The 19299-nt window shown below is 44.2% G+C and overlaps 2 non-coding genes across 2 annotated transcripts; both read left to right on the top strand.

The window, feature by feature from the left end:
* The first annotated feature begins 3966 nt into the window (after window positions 1-3966).
* TRNAM-CAU (transfer RNA methionine (anticodon CAU)) lies at window positions 3967-4038 on the top strand. Its single transcript has one exon. It is a non-coding gene; the product is annotated as a tRNA-Met (tRNA).
* A 6686-nt stretch (window positions 4039-10724) lies between these two features.
* TRNAK-CUU (transfer RNA lysine (anticodon CUU)) lies at window positions 10725-10796 on the top strand. Its single transcript has one exon. It is a non-coding gene; the product is annotated as a tRNA-Lys (tRNA).
* The last annotated feature ends 8503 nt before the right edge of the window (window positions 10797-19299 follow it).

Genomic DNA, 19299 nt, shown 5'->3' with positions numbered 1-19299 from the left:
TTGCTATTTTAGTATCAGTTAGTTTTTCATATAATGGTGATGTAAGCAGAGTGGCGAAGTGGAAGCGTGCTGGGCCCATAACCCAGAGCTCCGTGGTTAGAAACCACGCTCTGCTAAATTAATGTAAAATAGCACTTGCTATTTTGATATAATTTAGTTTGTTCATACTATGATCATGTAAGCAGAGTGGCGCAGTGGAAGCGTGCTGGGCCCATAACCCAGAGGTCCGTGGATCGAAACCACGCTCTGCTATGTTAATGTAAAGTAGCATTTGCTATTTTGTATAAGTTAGTTTGTTCATACCATGATCATGTAAGCAGAGTGGGACAGTGGAAGCGTGCTGGGCCCATAACCCAGAGGTCCGTGGATCGAAACCACGCTCTGCCTTGTTATTGCAAAGTAGCATTTGCTATTTTGGTATCAGTTAGTTTTTCATATAATGGTGATGTAAGCAGAGTGGCGCAATGGAAGCGTGCTGGGCCCGTAACCCAGAGCACCGTGGATCGAAACCACGCTCTGTTATGTTAATGTAAAGTAGCATTTGCTATTTTGGTATCTGTTAGTTTTTCATATAATGGTGATGTAAGCAGAGTGGCGCAGTGGAAGCGTGCTGGGCCCATAACCCAGAGGTCGTGCATCGAAACCACGCTCTGCTATGTTAATGCAAAGTAGCATTTGCTATTTTAGTATCAGTTAGTTTTTCATATAATGGTGATGTGAGCAGAGTAGCGCAGTGGAAGCGTGCTGGGCCCATAACCCAGAGGTCCGTGGATCGAAACCACGCTCTGCTATGTTAATGCAAAGTAGCATTTGCTATTTTAGTATCAGTTAGTTTTTCATATAATGGTGATGTAAGCAGAGTGGCGCAGTGGAAGCGTGCTGGGCCCATAACCCAGAGGTCCGTGGATCGAAACCACGCTCTGCTAAATTAATGCAAAATAGCACTTCCTATTTTGATATAAGTTAGTTTGTTCATACATTGATCATGTAAGCAGAGTGGCGCAGTGGAAGCGTGATGGGCCCATAACCCAGAGGTCCGTGGATCGAAACAACGCTGTGCTAAATTAATGCAAAATAGCAATTGCTATTTTGATATAAGTTAGTTTGTTCATACCATGATCATGTAAGCAGAGTGGCAGAGTGGAAGCGTGCTGGGCCCATAACCCAGAGGTCCGTGGATCGAAACCACGCTCTGCCTTGTTATTGCAAAGTAGCATTTGCTATTTTAGTATCAGTTAGTTTTTCATATAATGGTGATGTAAGCAGAGTGGCGAAGTGGAAGCGTGCTGGGCCCATAACCCAGAGCTCCGTGGTTAGAAACCACGCTCTGCTAAATTAATGTAAAATAGCACTTGCTATTTTGATATAATTTAGTTTGTTCATACTATGATCATGTAAGCAGAGTGGCGCAGTGGAAGCGTGCTGGGCCCATAACCCAGAGGTCCGTGGATCGAAACCACGCTCTGCTATGTTAATGTAAAGTAGCATTTGCTATTTTGTATAAGTTAGTTTGTTCATACCATGATCATGTAAGCAGAGTGGGACAGTGGAAGCGTGCTGGGCCCATAACCCAGAGGTCCGTGGATCGAAACCACGCTCTGCCTTGTTATTGCAAAGTAGCATTTGCTATTTTGGTATCAGTTAGTTTTTCATATAATGGTGATGTAAGCAGAGTGGCGCAATGGAAGCGTGCTGGGCCCGTAACCCAGAGCACCGTGGATCGAAACCACGCTCTGTTATGTTAATGTAAAGTAGCATTTGCTATTTTGGTATCTGTTAGTTTTTCATATAATGGTGATGTAAGCAGAGTGGCGCAGTGGAAGCGTGCTGGGCCCATAACCCAGAGGTCGTGCATCGAAACCACGCTCTGCTATGTTAATGCAAAGTAGCATTTGCTATTTTAGTATCAGTTAGTTTTTCATATAATGGTGATGTGAGCAGAGTAGCGCAGTGGAAGCGTGCTGGGCCCATAACCCAGAGGTCCGTGGATCGAAACCACGCTCTGCTATGTTAATGCAAAGTAGCATTTGCTATTTTAGTATCAGTTAGTTTTTCATATAATGGTGATGTAAGCAGAGTGGCGCAGTGGAAGCGTGCTGGGCCCATAACCCAGAGGTCCGTGGATCGAAACCACGCTCTGCTAAATTAATGCAAAATAGCACTTCCTATTTTGATATAAGTTAGTTTGTTCATACATTGATCATGTAAGCAGAGTGGCGCAGTGGAAGCGTGATGGGCCCATAACCCAGAGGTCCGTGGATCGAAACAACGCTGTGCTAAATTAATGCAAAATAGCAATTGCTATTTTGATATAAGTTAGTTTGTTCATACCATGATCATGTAAGCAGAGTGGCAGAGTGGAAGCGTGCTGGGCCCATAACCCAGAGGTCCGTGGATCGAAACCACGCTCTGCCTTGTTATTGCAAAGTAGCATTTGCTATTTTAGTATCAGTTAGTTTTTCATATAATGGTGATGTAAGCAGAGTGGCGAAGTGGAAGCGTGCTGGGCCCATAACCCAGAGCTCCGTGGTTAGAAACCACGCTCTGCTAAATTAATGTAAAATAGCACTTGCTATTTTGATATAATTTAGTTTGTTCATACTATGATCATGTAAGCAGAGTGGCGCAGTGGAAGCGTGCTGGGCCCATAACCCAGAGGTCCGTGGATCGAAACCACGCTCTGCTATGTTAATGTAAAGTAGCATTTGCTATTTTGATATAAGTTAGTTTGTTCATACCATGATCATTTAAGCAGAGTGGGACAGTGGAAGCGTGCTGGGCCCATAACCCAGAGGTCCGTGGATCGAAACCACGCTCTGCCTTGTTATTGCAAAGTAGCATTTGCTATTTTGGTATCAGTTAGTTTTTCATATAATGGTGATGTAAGCAGAGTGGCGCAATGGAAGCGTGCTGGGCCCGTAACCCAGAGCACCGTGGATCGAAACCACGCTCTGTTATGTTAATGTAAAGTAGCATTTGCTATTTTGGTATCTGTTAGTTTTTCATATAATGGTGATGTAAGCAGAGTGGCGCAGTGGAAGCGTGCTGGGCCCATAACCCAGAGGTCGTGCATCGAAACCACGCTCTGCTATGTTAATGCAAAGTAGCATTTGCTATTTTAGTATCAGTTAGTTTTTCATATAATGGTGATGTGAGCAGAGTAGCGCAGTGGAAGCGTGCTGGGCCCATAACCCAGAGGTCCGTGGATCGAAACCACGCTCTGCTATGTTAATGCAAAGTAGCATTTGCTATTTTAGTATCAGTTAGTTTTTCATATAATGGTGATGTAAGCAGAGTGGCGCAGTGGAAGCGTGCTGGGCCCATAACCCAGAGGTCCGTGGATCGAAACCACGCTCTGCTAAATTAATGCAAAATAGCACTTCCTATTTTGATATAAGTTAGTTTGTTCATACATTGATCATGTAAGCAGAGTGGCGCAGTGGAAGCGTGATGGGCCCATAACCCAGAGGTCCGTGGATCGAAACAACGCTGTGCTAAATTAATGCAAAATAGCAATTGCTATTTTGATATAAGTTAGTTTGTTCATACCATGATCATGTAAGCAGAGTGGGACAGTGGAAGCGTGCTGGGCCCATAACCCAGAGGTCCGTGGATCGAAACCACGCTCTGCCTTGTTATTGCAAAGTAGCATTTGCTATTTTGGTATCAGTTAGTTTTTCATATAATGGTGATGTAAGCAGAGTGGCGCAATGGAAGCGTGCTGGGTCCGTAACCCAGAGCACCGTGGATCGAAACCACGCTCTGTTATGTTAATGTAAAGTAGCATTTGCTATTTTGGTATCTGTTAGTTTTTCATATAATGGTGATGTAAGCAGAGTGGCGCAGTGGAAGCGTGATGGGCCCATAACCCAGAGGTCCGTGGATCGAAAGCAAGCTCTGCTATGTTAATGCAAATTAGCATTTGCTATTTTAGTATCAGTTAGTTTTTCATATAATGGTGATGTAAGCAGAGTAGCGCAGTGGAAGCGTGCTGGGCCCATAACCCAGAGGTCCGTGGATCGAATCCACGCTCTGCTATGTTAATGCAAAGTAGCATTTGCTATTTTGGTATCAGTTAGTTTTTCATATAATGGTGATGTAAGCAGAGTGGCGAAGTGGAAGCGTGCTGGGCCCATAACCCAGAGCTCCGTGGATCGAAACCACGCTCTGTTATGTTAATGTAAAGTAGCATTTGCTATTTTGGTATCTGTTAGTTTTTCATATAATGGTGATGTAAGCAGAGTGGCGCAGTGGAAGCGTGATGGGCCCATAACCCAGAGGTCCGTGGATCGAAACCACGCTCTGCTAAATTAATGCAAAATAGCACTTCCTATTTTGATATAAGTTAGTTTGTTCATACATTGATCATGTAAGCAGAATGGCGCAGTGGAAGCGTGCTGGGCCCATAACTCAGAGGTCCGTGGATCGAAACCTCGCTGTGCTAAATTAATGCAAAATAGCAATTGCTATTTTGATATAAGTTAGTTTGTTCATACCATGATCATGTAAGCAGAGTGGCAGAGTGGAAGCGTGCTGGGCCCATAACCCAGAGGTCCGTGGATCGAAACCACGCTCTGCTATGTTATTGCAAAGTAGCATTTGCTATTTTGGTATCAGTTAGTTTTTCATATAATGGTGATGTAAGCAGAGTGGCGAAGTGGAAGCGTGCTGGGCCCATAACCCAGAGCTCCGTGGATCGAAACCACGCTCTGTTATGTTAATGCAAAGTAGCATTTGCTATTTTGGTATCAGTTAGTTTTTCATATAATGGTGATGTAAGCAGAGTGGCGCAGTGGAAGCGTGATGGGCCCATAACTCAGAGGTCCGTGGATCGAAACCATGCTTTGCTATGTTATTGCAAAGTAGCATTTGCTATTATGGTATCAGTTAGTTTTTCATATAATGGTGATGTAAGCAGAGTGGCGCAGTGGACGCGTGCTGGGCCCATAACCCTGAGGTTCGTGGATCGAAACCACGCTCTGCTATGTTAATGCAAAGTAGCATTTGCTATTTTAGTATCAGTTAGTTTTTCATATAATGGTGATGTAAGCAGAGTGGCGCAGTGGAAGCGTGCTGGGCCCATAACCCAGAGGTCCGTGGATCGAAACCACGCTCTGCTAAATTAATGCAAAATAGCACTTCCTATTTTGATATAAGTTAGTTTGTTCATACCATGATCATGTAAGCAGAGTGGCGCAGTGGAAGCGTGCTGGGCCCATAACCCAGAGCTCCGTGGATCGAAACCACGCTTTGTTATGTTAATGTAAAGTAGCATTTGCTATTTTGGTATCTGTTAGTTTTTCATATAATGGTGATGTAAGCAGAGTGGCGCAGTGGAAGCGTGCTGGGCCCATAACCCAGAGGTCCGTGGATCGAAACCACGCTCTGCTAAATTAATGCAAAATAGCACTTCCTATTTTGATATAAGTTAGTTTGTTCATACATTGATCATGTAAGCAGAGTGGCGCAGTGGAAGCGTGCTGGGCCCATAACTCAGAGGTCCGTGGATCGAAACCTCGCTGTGCTAAATTAATGCAAAATAGCAATTGCTATTTTGATATAAGTTAGTTTGTTCATACCATGATCATGTAAGCAGAGTGGCAGAGTGGAAGCGTGCTGGGCCCATAACCCAGAGGTCCGTGGATCGAAACCACGCTCTGCCTTGTTATTGCAAAGTAGCATTTGCTATTTTAGTATCAGTTAGTTTTTCATATAATGGTGATGTAAGCAGAGTGGCGAAGTGGAAGCGTGCTGGGCCCATAACCCAGAGCTCCGTGGTTAGAAACCACGCTCTGCTAAATTAATGTAAAATAGCACTTGCTATTTTGATATAATTTAGTTTGTTCATACTATGATCATGTAAGCAGAGTGGCGCAGTGGAAGCGTGCTGGGCCCATAACCCAGAGGTCCGTGGATCGAAACCACGCTCTGCTATGTTAATGTAAAGTAGCATTTGCTATTTTGATATAAGTTAGTTTGTTCATACCATGATCATGTAAGCAGAGTGGGACAGTGGAAGCGTGCTGGGCCCATAACCCAGAGGTCCTTGGATCGAAACCACGCTCTGCCTTGTTATTGCAAAGTAGCATTTGCTATTTTGGTATCAGTTAGTTTTTCATATAATGGTGATGTAAGCAGAGTGGCGCAATGGAAGCGTGCTGGGCCCGTAACCCAGAGCACCGTGGATCGAAACCACGCTCTGTTATGTTAATGTAAAGAAGCATTTGCTATTTTGGTATCTGTTAGTTTTTCATATAATGGTGATGTAAGCAGAGTGGCGCAGTGGAAGCGTGATGGGCCCATAACCCAGAGGTCCGTGGATCGAAAGCACGCTCTGCTATGTTAATGCAAATTAGCATTTGCTATTTTAGTATCAGTTAGTTTTTCATCTAATGGTGATGTAAGCAGAGTAGCGCAGTGGAAGCGTGCTGGTTCCATAACCCAGAGGTCCGTGGATCGAAACCACGCTCTGCTATGTTAATGCAAAGTAGCATTTGCTATTTTGGTATCAGTTAGTTTTTCATATAATGGTGATGTAAGCAGAGTGGCGAAGTGGAAGCGTGCTGGGCCCATAACCCAGAGCTCCGTGGATCGAAACCACGCTCTGTTATGTTAATGTAAAGTAGCATTTGCTATTTTGGTATCTGTTAGTTTTTCATATAATGGTGATGTAAGCAGAGTGGCGCAGTGGAAGCGTGATGGGCCCATAACCCAGAGGTCCGTGGATCGAAACCACGCTCTGCTAAATTAATGCAAAATAGCACTTCCTATTTTGATATAAGTTAGTTTGTTCATACATTGATCATGTAAGCAGAGTGGCGCAGTGGAAGCGTGCTGGGCCCATAACTCAGAGGTCCGTGGATCGAAACCTCGCTGTGCTAAATTAATGCAAAATAGCAATTGCTATTTTGATATAAGTTAGTTTGTTCATACCATGATCATGTAAGCAGAGTGGCAGAGTGGAAGCGTGCTGGGCCCATAACCCAGAGGTCCGTGGATCGAAACCACGCTCTGCCTTGTTATTGCAAAGTAGCATTTGCTATTAGTATCAGTTAGTTTTTCATATAATGGTGATGTAAGCAGAGTGGCGAAGTGGAAGCGTGCTGGGCCCATAACCCAGAGCTCCGTGGTTAGAAACCACGCTCTGCTAAATTAATGTAAAATAGCACTTGCTATTTTGATATAATTTAGTTTGTTCATACTATGATCATGTAAGCAGAGTGGCGCAGTGGAAGCGTGCTGGGCCCATAACCCAGAGGTCCGTGGATCGAAACCACGCTCTGCTACGTTAACGAAAGAAGCATTTGCTATTATGGTATCAGTTAGTTTTTCATATAATGGTGATGTAAGCAGAGTGGCGCAGTGGAAGCGTGCTGGGCCCATAACCCAGAGCTCCGTGGATCGAAACCACGCTCTGTTATGTTAATGTAAAGTAGTATTTGCTATTTTGGTATCTGTTAGTTTTTCATATAATGGTGATGTAAGCAGAGTGGCGCAGTGGAAGCGTGCTGGGCCCATAACCCAGAGGTCCGTGGATCGAAACCACGCTCTGCTATGTTAATGTAAAGTAGCATTTGCTATTTTGATATAAGTTAGTTTGTTCATACCATGATCATGTAAGCAGAGTGGGACAGTGGAAGCGTGCTGGGCCCATAACCCAGAGGTCCTTGGATCGAAACCACGCTCTGCCTTGTTATTGCAAAGTAGCATTTGCTATTTTGGTATCAGTTAGTTTTTCATATAATGGTGATGTAAGCAGAGTGGCGCAATGGAAGCGTGCTGGGCCCGTAACCCAGAGCACCGTGGATCGAAACCACGCTCTGTTATGTTAATGTAAAGAAGCATTTGCTATTTTGGTATCTGTTAGTTTTTCATATAATGGTGATGTAAGCAGAGTGGCGCAGTGGAAGCGTGATGGGCCCATAACCCAGAGGTCCGTGGATCGAAAGCACGCTCTGCTATGTTAATGCAAATTAGCATTTGCTATTTTAGTATCAGTTAGTTTTTCATCTAATGGTGATGTAAGCAGAGTAGCGCAGTGGAAGCGTGCTGGTTCCATAACCCAGAGGTCCGTGGATCGAAACCACGCTCTGCTATGTTAATGCAAAGTAGCATTTGCTATTTTGGTATCAGTTAGTTTTTCATATAATGGTGATGTAAGCAGAGTGGCGAAGTGGAAGCGTGCTGGGCCCATAACCCAGAGCTCCGTGGATCGAAACCACGCTCTGTTATGTTAATGTAAAGTAGCATTTGCTATTTTGGTATCTGTTAGTTTTTCATATAATGGTGATGTAAGCAGAGTGGCGCAGTGGAAGCGTGATGGGCCCATAACCCAGAGGTCCGTGGATCGAAACCACGCTCTGCTAAATTAATGCAAAATAGCACTTCCTATTTTGATATAAGTTAGTTTGTTCATACATTGATCATGTAAGCAGAGTGGCGCAGTGGAAGCGTGCTGGGCCCATAACTCAGAGGTCCGTGGATCGAAACCTCGCTGTGCTAAATTAATGCAAAATAGCAATTGCTATTTTGATATAAGTTAGTTTGTTCATACCATGATCATGTAAGCAGAGTGGCAGAGTGGAAGCGTGCTGGGCCCATAACCCAGAGGTCCGTGGATCGAAACCACGCTCTGCCTTGTTATTGCAAAGTAGCATTTGCTATTAGTATCAGTTAGTTTTTCATATAATGGTGATGTAAGCAGAGTGGCGAAGTGGAAGCGTGCTGGGCCCATAACCCAGAGCTCCGTGGTTAGAAACCACGCTCTGCTAAATTAATGTAAAATAGCACTTGCTATTTTGATATAATTTAGTTTGTTCATACTATGATCATGTAAGCAGAGTGGCGCAGTGGAAGCGTGCTGGGCCCATAACCCAGAGGTCCGTGGATCGAAACCACGCTCTGCTACGTTAACGAAAGAAGCATTTGCTATTATGGTATCAGTTAGTTTTTCATATAATGGTGATGTAAGCAGAGTGGCGCAGTGGAAGCGTGCTGGGCCCATAACCCAGAGCTCCGTGGATCGAAACCACGCTCTGTTATGTTAATGTAAAGTAGTATTTGCTATTTTGGTATCTGTTAGTTTTTCATATAATGGTGATGTAAGCAGAGTGGCGCAGTGGAAGCGTGCTGGGCCCATAACCCAGAGGTCGTGCATCGAAACCGCGCTCTGCTATGTTAATGCAAAGTAGCATTTGCTATTTTGGTATCTGTTAGTTTTTCATATAATGGTGATGTAAGCAGAGTGGCGCAGTGGAAGCGTGCTGGGCCCATAACCCTGAGGTTCGTGGATCGAAACCACGCTCTGCATTGTTATTGAAAAGTAGCATTTGCTATTTTGGTATCAGTTAGTTTTTCATATAACGGTGATGTAAGCAGAGTGGCGCAGTGGAAGCGTGCTGGGCCCATAACCCAGAGGTCCGTGGATCGAAAACCACGCTCTGCTATGTTATTGTAAAGTAGCATTTGTTATTATGGTATCAGTTAGTTTTTCATGTAATGGTGATGTAAGCAGAGTGGCGAAGTGGAAGCGTGCTGGGCCCATAACCCAGAGCTCCGTGGATCGAAACCACGCTCTGTTATGTTAATGCAAAGTAGCATTTGCTATTTTGGTATCAGTTAGTTTTTCATATAATGGTGATGTAAGCAGAGTGGCGCAGTGGAAGCGTGATGGGCCCATAACTCAGAGGTCCGTGGATCGAAACCATGCTTTGCTATGTTATTGCAAAGTAGCATTTGCTATTATGGTATCAGTTAGTTTTTCATATAATGGTGATGTAAGCAGAGTGGCGCAGTGGACGCGTGCTGGGCCCATAACCTGAGGTTCGTGGATCGAAACCACGCTCTGCTATGTTAATGCAAAGTAGCATTTGCTATTTTAGTATCAGTTAGTTTTTCATATAATGGTGATGTAAGCAGAGTGGCGCAGTGGAAGCGTGCTGGGCCCATAACCCAGAGGTCCGTGGATCGAAACCACGCTCTGCTAAATTAATGCAAAATAGCACTTCCTATTTTGATATAAGTTAGTTTGTTCATACCATGATCATGTAAGCAGAGTGGCGCAGTGGAAGCGTGCTGGGCCCATAACCCAGAGCTCCGTGGATCGAAACCACGCTTTGTTATGTTAATGTAAAGTAGCATTTGCTATTTTGGTATCAGTTAGTTTTTCATATAATGGTGATGTAAGCAGAGTGGCGCAATGGAAGCGTGCTGGGCCCGTAACCCAGAGCACCGTGGATCGAAACCACGCTCTGTTATGTTAATGTAAAGTAGCATTTGCTATTTTGGTATCTGTTAGTTTTTCATATAATGGTGATGTAAGCAGAGTGGCGCAGTGGAAGCGTGCTGGTTCCATAACCCAGAGGTCCGTGGATCGAAAGCACGCTCTGCTATGTTAATGCAAATTAGCATTTGCTATTTTAGTATCAGTTAGTTTTTCATATAATGGTGATGTAAGCAGAGTAGCGCAGTGGAAGCGTGCTGGGCCCATAACCCAGAGGTCCGTGGATCGAAACCACGCTCTGCTATGTTAATGCAAAGTAGCATTTGCTATTTTGGTATCAGTTAGTTTTTCATATAATGGTGATGTAAGCAGAGTGGCGAAGTGGAAGCGTGCTGGGCCCATAACCCAGAGCTCCGTGGATCGAAACCACGCTCTGTTATGTTAATGTAAAGTAGCATTTGCTATTTTGGTATCTGTTAGTTTTTCATATAATGGTGATGTAAGCAGAGTGGCGCAGTGGAAGCGTGATGGGCCCTTAACCCAGAGGTCCGTGGATCGAAACCACGCTCTGCTAAATTAATGCAAAATAGCACTTCCTATTTTGATATAAGTTAGTTTGTTCATACATTGATCATGTAAGCAGAGTGGCGCAGTGGAAGCGTGCTGGGCCCATAACTCAGAGGTCCGTGGATCGAAACCTCGCTGTGCTAAATTAATGCAAAATAGCAATTGCTATTTTGATATAAGTTAGTTTGTTCATACCATGATCATGTAAGCAGAGTGGCAGAGTGGAAGCGTGCTGGGCCCATAACCCAGAGGTCCGTGGATCGAAACCACGCTCTGCCTTGTTATTGCAAAGTAGCATTTGCTATTAGTATCAGTTAGTTTTTCATATAATGGTGATGTAAGCAGAGTGGCGAAGTGGAAGCGTGCTGGGCCCATAACCCAGAGCTCCGTGGTTAGAAACCACGCTCTGCTAAATTAATGTAAAATAGCACTTGCTATTTTGATATAATTTAGTTTGTTCATACTATGATCATGTAAGCAGAGTGGCGCAGTGGAAGCGTGCTGGGCCCATAACCCAGAGGTCCGTGGATCGAAACCACGCTCTGCTACGTTAATGTAAAGAAGCATTTGCTATTATGGTATCAGTTAGTTTTTCATATAATGGTGATGTAAGCAGAGTGGCGCAGTGGAAGCGTGCTGGGCCCATAACCCAGAGCTCCGTGGATCGAAACCACGCTCTGTTATGTTAATGTAAAGTAGTATTTGCTATTTTGGTATCTGTTAGTTTTTCATATAATGGTGATGTAAGCAGAGTGGCGCAGTGGAAGCGTGCTGGGCCCATAACCCAGAGGTCGTGCATCGAAACCACGCTCTGCTATGTTAATGCAAAGTAGCATTTTCTATTTTAGTATCAGTTAGTTTTTCATATAATGGTGATGTAAGCAGAGTGGCGCAGTGGAAGCGTGCTGGGCCCATAACCCAGAGGTCGTGCATCGAAACCGCGCTCTGCTATGTTAATGCAAAGTAGCATTTGCTATTTTGGTATCTGTTAGTTTTTCATATAATGGTGATGTAAGCAGAGTGGCGCAGTGGAAGCGTGCTGGGCCCATAACCCTGAGGTTCGTGGATCGAAACCACGCTCTGCATTGTTATTGAAAAGTAGCATTTGCTATTTTGGTATCAGTTAGTTTTTCATATAACGGTGATGTAAGCAGAGTGGCGCAGTGGAAGCGTGCTGGGCCCATAACCCAGAGGTCCGTGGATCGAAAACCACGCTCTGCTATGTTATTGTAAAGTAGCATTTGTTATTATGGTATCAGTTAGTTTTTCATGTAATGGTGATGTAAGCAGAGTGGCGAAGTGGAAGCGTGCTGGGCCCATAACCCAGAGCTCCGTGGATCGAAACCACGCTCTGTTATGTTAATGCAAAGTAGCATTTGCTATTTTGGTATCAGTTAGTTTTTCATATAATGGTGATGTAAGCAGAGTGGCGCAGTGGAAGCGTGATGGGCCCATAACTCAGAGGTCCGTGGATCGAAACCATGCTTTGCTATGTTATTGCAAAGTAGCATTTGCTATTATGGTATCAGTTAGTTTTTCATATAATGGTGATGTAAGCAGAGTGGCGCAGTGGACGCGTGCTGGGCCCATAACCCTGAGGTTCGTGGATCGAAACCACGCTCTGCTATGTTAATGCAAAGTAGCATTTGCAATTTTAGTATCAGTTAGTTTTTCATATAATGGTGATGTAAGCAGAGTGGCGCAGTGGAAGCGTGCTGGGCCCATAACCCAGAGGTCCGTGGATCGAAACCACGCTCTGCTAAATTAATGCAAAATAGCACTTCCTATTTTGATATAAGTTAGTTTGTTCATACCATGATCATGTAAGCAGAGTGGCGCAGTGGAAGCGTGCTGGGCCCATAACCCAGAGCTCCGTGGATCGAAACCACGCTTTGTTATGTTAATGTAAAGTAGCATTTGCTATTTTGGTATCTGTTAGTTTTTCATATAATGGTGATGTAAGCAGAGTGGCGCAGTGGAAGCGTGCTGGGCCCATAACCCAGAGGTCCGTGGATCGAAACCACGCTCTGCTAAATTAATGCAAAATAGCACTTCCTATTTTGATATAAGTTAGTTTGTTCATACATTGATCATGTAAGCAGAGTGGCGCAGTGGAAGCGTGCTGGGCCCATAACCCAGAGGTCCGTGGATCGAAACCTCGCTGTGCCTAATTAATGCAAAATAGCAATTGCTATTTTGATATAAGTTAGTTTGTTCATACCATGATCATGTAAGCAGAGTGGGACAGTGGAAGCGTGCTGGGCCCATAACCCAGAGGTCCGTGGATCGAAACCACGCTCTGCCTTGTTATTGCAAAGTAGCATTTGCTATTTTGGTATCAGTTAGTTTTTCATATAATGGTGATGTAAGCAGAGTGGCGCAATGGAAGCGTGCTGGGCCCGTAACCCAGAGCACCGTGGATCGAAACCACGCTCTGTTATGTTAATGTAAAGTAGCATTTGCTATTTTGGTATCTGTTAGTTTTTCATATAATGGTGATGTAAGCAGAGTGGCGCAGTGGAAGCGTGCTGGTTCCATAACCCAGAGGTCCGTGGATCGAAAGCACGCTCTGCTATGTTAATGCAAATTAGCATTTGCTATTTTAGTATCAGTTAGTTTTTCATATAATGGTGATGTAAGCAGAGTAGCGCAGTGGAAGCGTGCTGGGACCATAACCCAGAGGTCCGTGGATCGAAACCACGCTCTGCTATGTTAATGCAAAGTAGCATTTGCTATTTTGGTATCAGTTAGTTTTTCATATAATGGTGATGTAAGCAGAGTGGCGAAGTGGAAGCGTGCTGGGCCCATAACCCAGAGCTCCGTGGATCGAAACCACGCTCTGTTATGTTAATGTAAAGTAGCATTTGCTATTTTGGTATCTGTTAGTTTTTCATATAATGGTGATGTAAGCAGAGTGGCGCAGTGGAAGCGTGATGGGCCCATAACCCAGAGGTCCGTGGATCGAAACCACGCTCTGCTAAATTAATGCAAAATAGCACTTCCTATTTTGATATAAGTTAGTTTGTTCATACATTGATCATGTAAGCAGAGTGGCGCAGTGGAAGCGTGCTGGGCCCATAACTCAGAGGTCCGTGGATCGAAACCTCGCTGTGCTAAATTAATGCAAAATAGCAATTGCTATTTTGATATAAGTTAGTTTGTTCATACCATGATCATGTAAGCAGAGTGGCAGAGTGGAAGCGTGCTGGGCCCATAACCCAGAGGTCCGTGGATCGAAACCACGCTCTGCCTTGTTATTGCAAAGTAGCATTTGCTATTTTAGTATCAGTTAGTTTTTCATATAATGGTGATGTAAGCAGAGTGGCGAAGTGGAAGCGTGCTGGGCCCATAACCCAGAGCTCCGTGGTTAGAAACCACGCTCTGCTAAATTAATGTAAAATAGCACTTGCTATTTTGATATAATTTAGTTTGTTCATACTATGATCATGTAAGCAGAGTGGCGCAGTGGAAGCGTGCTGGGCCCATAACCCAGAGGTCCGTGGATCGAAACCACGCTCTGCTATGTTAATGTAAAGTAGCATTTGCTATTTTGATATAAGTTAGTTTGTTCATACCATGATCATGTAAGCAGAGTGGGACAGTGGAAGCGTGCTGGGCCCATAACCCAGAGGTCCTTGGATCGAAACCACGCTCTGCCTTGTTATTGCAAAGTAGCATTTGCTATTTTGGTATCAGTTAGTTTTTCATATAATGGTGATGTAAGCAGAGTGGCGCAATGGAAGCGTGCTGGGCCCGTAACCCAGAGCACCGTGGATCGAAACCACGCTCTGTTATGTTAATGTAAAGTAGCATTTGCTATTTTGGTATCTGTTAGTTTTTCATATAATGGTGATGTAAGCAGAGTGGCGCAGTGGAAGCGTGATGGGCCCATAACCCAGAGGTCCGTGGATCGAAAGCACGCTCTGCTATGTTAATGCAAATTAGCATTTGCTATTTTAGTATCAGTTAGTTTTTCATATAATGGTGATGTAAGCAGAGTAGCGCAGTGGAAGCGTGCTGGTTCCATAACCCAGAGGTCCGTGGATCGAAACCACGCTCTGCTATGTTAATGCAAAGTAGCATTTGCTATTTTGGTATCAGTTAGTTTTTCATATAATGGTGATGTAAGCAGAGTGGCGAAGTGGAAGCGTGCTGGGCCCATAACCCAGAGCTCCGTGGATCGAAACCACGCTCTGTTATGTTAATGTAAAGTAGCATTTGCTATTTTGGTATCTGTTAGTTTTTCATATAATGGTGATGTAAGCAGAGTGGCGCAGTGGAAGCGTGATGGGCCCATAACCCAGAGGTCCGTGGATCGAAACCACGCTCTGCTAAATTAATGCAAAATAGCACTTCCTATTTTGATATAAGTTAGTTTGTTCATACATTGATCATGTAAGCAGAGTGGCGCAGTGGAAGCGTGCTGGGCCCATAACCCTGAGGTTCGTGGATCGAAACCACGCTCTGCATTGTTATTGAAAAGTAGCATTTGCTATTTTGGTATCAGTTAGTTTTTCATATAACGGTGATGTAAGCAGAGTGGCGCAGTGGAAGCGTGCTGGGCCCATAACCCAGAGGTCCGTGGATCGAAAACCACGCTCTGCTATGTTATTGTAAAGTAGCATTTGTTATTATGGTATCAGTTAGTTTTTCATGTAATGGTGATGTAAGCAGAGTGGCGAAGTGGAAGCGTGTGGGCCCATAACCCAGAGGTCCGTGGATCGAAACCACGCTCTGCCTTGTTATTGCAAAGTAGCATTTGCTATTTTGGTATCAGTTAGTTTTTCATATAATGGTGATGTAAGCAGAGTGGCGCAGTGGAAGCGTGCTGGGCCCATAACCCAGAGGTCCGTGGATCGAAACCACGCTCTGCTATGTTAATGCAAAGTAGCATTTGCTATTGTGGTATCAGTTAGTTTTTCATATAATGGTGATGTAAGCAGAGTGGCGAAGTGGAAGCGTGCTGGGCCCATAACCCAGAGGTCGTGCATCGAAACCACGCTCTGCTATGTTATTGCAAAGTAGCATTTTTTATTTTAGTATCAGTTAGTTTTTCATATAATGGTGATGTAAGCAGAGTGGCGCAGTGGAAGCGTGCTGGGCCCATAACCCAGAGGTCGTGCATCGAAACCACGCTCTGCTATGTTAATGCAAAGTAGCATTTGCTATTTTGGTATCAGTTAGTTTTTCATATAATGGTGATGTAAGCAGAGTGGCGCAGTGGAAGCGTGCTGGGCCCATAACCCAGAGGTCTGTGAATCGAAACCACGCTGTGCTATGTTAATGTAAAGTAGCATTTGCTATTTTGATATAAGTTAGTTTGTTCATACTATGATCATGTAAGCAGAGTGGCGCAGTGGAAGCGAGCTGGGCCCATAACCCAGAGCTCCGTGGATCGAAACCACGCTCTGTTATGTTAATGTAAAGTAGCATTTGCTATTTTGGTATCTGTTTGTTTTTCATATAATGGTGATGTAAGCAGAGTGGCGCAGTGGAAGCGTGCTGGGCCCATAACCCAGAGGTCGTGCATCGAAACCACGCTCTGCTCTGTTAATGCAAAGTAGCATTTGCTATTTTGGTATCTGTTAGTTTTTCATATAATGGTGATGTAAGCAGAGTGGCGCAGTGGAAGCGTGCTGGGCCCATAACCCTGAGGTTCGTGGATCGAAACCACGCTCTGCATTGTTATTGAAAAGTAGCATTTGCTATTTTGGTATCAGTTAGTTTTTCATATAACGGTGATGTAAGCAGAGTGGCGCAGTGGAAGCGTGCTGGGCCCATAACCCAGAGGTCCGTGGATCGAAACAACGCTCTGCAATGTTAATGCAAAGTAGCATTTGCTACTTTGGTATCAGTTAGTTTTTCATATAATGGTGATGTAAGCAGAGTGGCGAAGTGGAAGCGTGCTGGGCCCATAACCCAGAGCTCCGTGGTTAGAAACCACGCTCTGCTAAATTAATGTAAAATAGCACTTGCTATTTTGATATAAGTTAGTTTGTTCATACTATGATCATGTAAGCAGAGTGGCGCAGTGGAAGCGTGCTGGGCCCATAACCCAGAGGTCGTGCATCGAAACCACGCTCTGCTATGTTAATGCAAAGTAGCATTTTCTATTTTAGTATCAGTTAGTTTTTCATATAATGGTGATGTAAGCAGAGTGGCGCAGTGGAAGCGTGCTGGGCCCATAACCCAGAGGTCCGTGGATCGAAACCACGCTCTGCTATGTTAATGTAAAGTAGCATTTGCTATTATGGTATCAGTTAGTTTTTCATATAATGGTGATGTAAGCAGAGTGGCGCAGTGGAAGCGTGCTGGGCCCATAACCCAGAGGTCGTGCATCGAAACCACGCGCTGCTATGTTAATGCAAAGTAGCATTTGCTATTTTGGTATCTGTTAGTTTTTCATATAATGGTGATGTAAGCAGAGTGGCGCAGTGGAAGCGTGCTGGGCCCATAACCCAGAGCTCCGTGGTTAGAAACCACGCTCTGCTAAATTAATGTAAAATAGCACTTGCTATTTTGATATAAGTTAGTTTGTTCATACTATGATCATGTAAGCAGAGTGGCGCAGTGGAAGCGTGCTGGGCCCATAACCCAGAGGTCGTGCATCGAAACCACGCTCTGCTATGTTAATGCAAAGTAGCATTTTCTATTTTAGTATCAGTTAGTTTTTCATATAATGGTGATGTAAGCAGAGTAGCGCAGTGGAAGCGTGCTGGGACCATAACCCAGAGGTCCGTGGATCGAAACCACGCTCTGCTATGTTAATGCAAAGTAGCATTTGCTATTTTGGTATCAGTTAGTTTTTCATATAATGGTGATGTAAGCAGAGTGGCGAAGTGGAAGCGTGCTGGTTCCATAACCCAGAGGTCCGTGGATCGAAAGCACGCTCTGCTATGTTAATGCAAATTAGCATTTGCTATTTTAGTATCAGTTAGTTTTTCATATAATGGTGATGTAAGCAGAGTAGCGCAGTGGAAGCGTGCTGGGCCCATAACCCAGAGCTCCGTGGTTAGAAACCACGCTCTGCTAAATTAATGTAAAATAGCACTTGCTATTTTGATATAATTTAGTTTGTTCATACTATGATCATGTAAGCAGAGTGGCGCAGTGGAAGCGTGCTGGGCCCATAACCCAGAGGTCCGTGGATCGAAACCACGCTCTGCTATGTTAATGTAAAGTAGCATTTGCTATTTTGATATAAGTTAGTTTGTTCATACCATGATCATGTAAGCAGAGTGGGACAGTGGAAGCGTGCTGGGCCCATAACCCAGAGGTCCTTGGATCGAAACCACGCTCTGCCTTGTTATTGCAAAGTAGCATTTGCTATTTTGGTATCAGTTAGTTTTTCATATAATGGTGATGTAAGCAGAGTGGCGCAATGGAAGCGTGCTGGGCCCGTAACCCAGAGCACCGTGGATCGAAACCACGCTCTGTTATGTTAATGTAAAGTAGCATTTGCTATTTTGGTATCTGTTAGTTTTTCATATAATGGTGATGTAAGCAGAGTGGCGCAGTGGAAGCGTGATGGGCCCATAACCCAGAGGTCCGTGGATCGAAAGCACGCTCTGCTATGTTAATGCAAATTAGCATTTGCTATTTTAGTATCAGTTAGTTTTTCATATAATGGTGATGTAAGCAGAGTAGCGCAGTGGAAGCGTGCTGGTTCCATAACCCAGAGGTCCGTGGATCGAAACCACGCTCTGCTATGTTAATGCAAAGTAGCATTTGCTATTTTGGTATCAGTTAGTTTTTCATATAATGGTGATGTAAGCAGAGTGGCGAAGTGGAAACGTGCTGGGCCCATAACCCAGAGCTCCGTGGATCGAAACCACGCTCTGTTATGTTAATGTAAAGTAGCATTTGCTATTTTGGTATCTGTTAGTTTTTCATATAATGGTGATGTAAGCAGAGTGGCGCAGTGGAAGCGTGATGGGCCCATAACCCAGAGGTCCGTGGATCGAAACCACGCTCTGCTAAATTAATGCAAAATAGCACTTCCTATTTTGATATAAGTTAGTTTGTTCATACATTGATCATGTAAGCAGAGTGGCGCAGTGGAAGCGTGCTGGGCCCATAACTCAGAGGTCCGTGGATCGAAACCTCGCTGTGCTAAATTAATGCAAAATAGCAATTGCTATTTTGATATAAGTTAGTTTGTTCATACCATGATCATGTAAGCAGAGTGGCAGAGTGGAAGCGTGCTGGGCCCATAACCCAGAGGTCCGTGGATCGAAACCACGCTCTGCCTTGTTATTGCAAAGTAGCATTTGCTATTAGTATCAGTTAGTTTTTCATATAATGGTGATGTAAGCAGAGTGGCGAAGTGGAAGCGTGCTGGGCCCATAACCCAGAGCTCCGTGGTTAGAAACCACGCTCTGCTAAATTAATGTAAAATAGCACTTGCTATTTTGATATAATTTAGTTTGTTCATACTATGATCATGTAAGCAGAGTGGCGCAGTGGAAGCGTGCTGGGCCCATAACCCAGAGGTCCGTGGATCGAAACCA

This window comes from Phalangium opilio, unplaced genomic scaffold (genome assembly GCF_054372755.1).
Source record: "Phalangium opilio isolate 3A_F unplaced genomic scaffold, DU_Popi_V2 ptg000078l_1, whole genome shotgun sequence".
In the NCBI taxonomy this organism is placed as follows: domain Eukaryota; kingdom Metazoa; phylum Arthropoda; class Arachnida; order Opiliones; family Phalangiidae; genus Phalangium; species Phalangium opilio.
The sequence above is the reverse complement of the archived record's forward strand: the minus strand, read 5'-3'. Positions and strand labels throughout refer to the sequence as shown.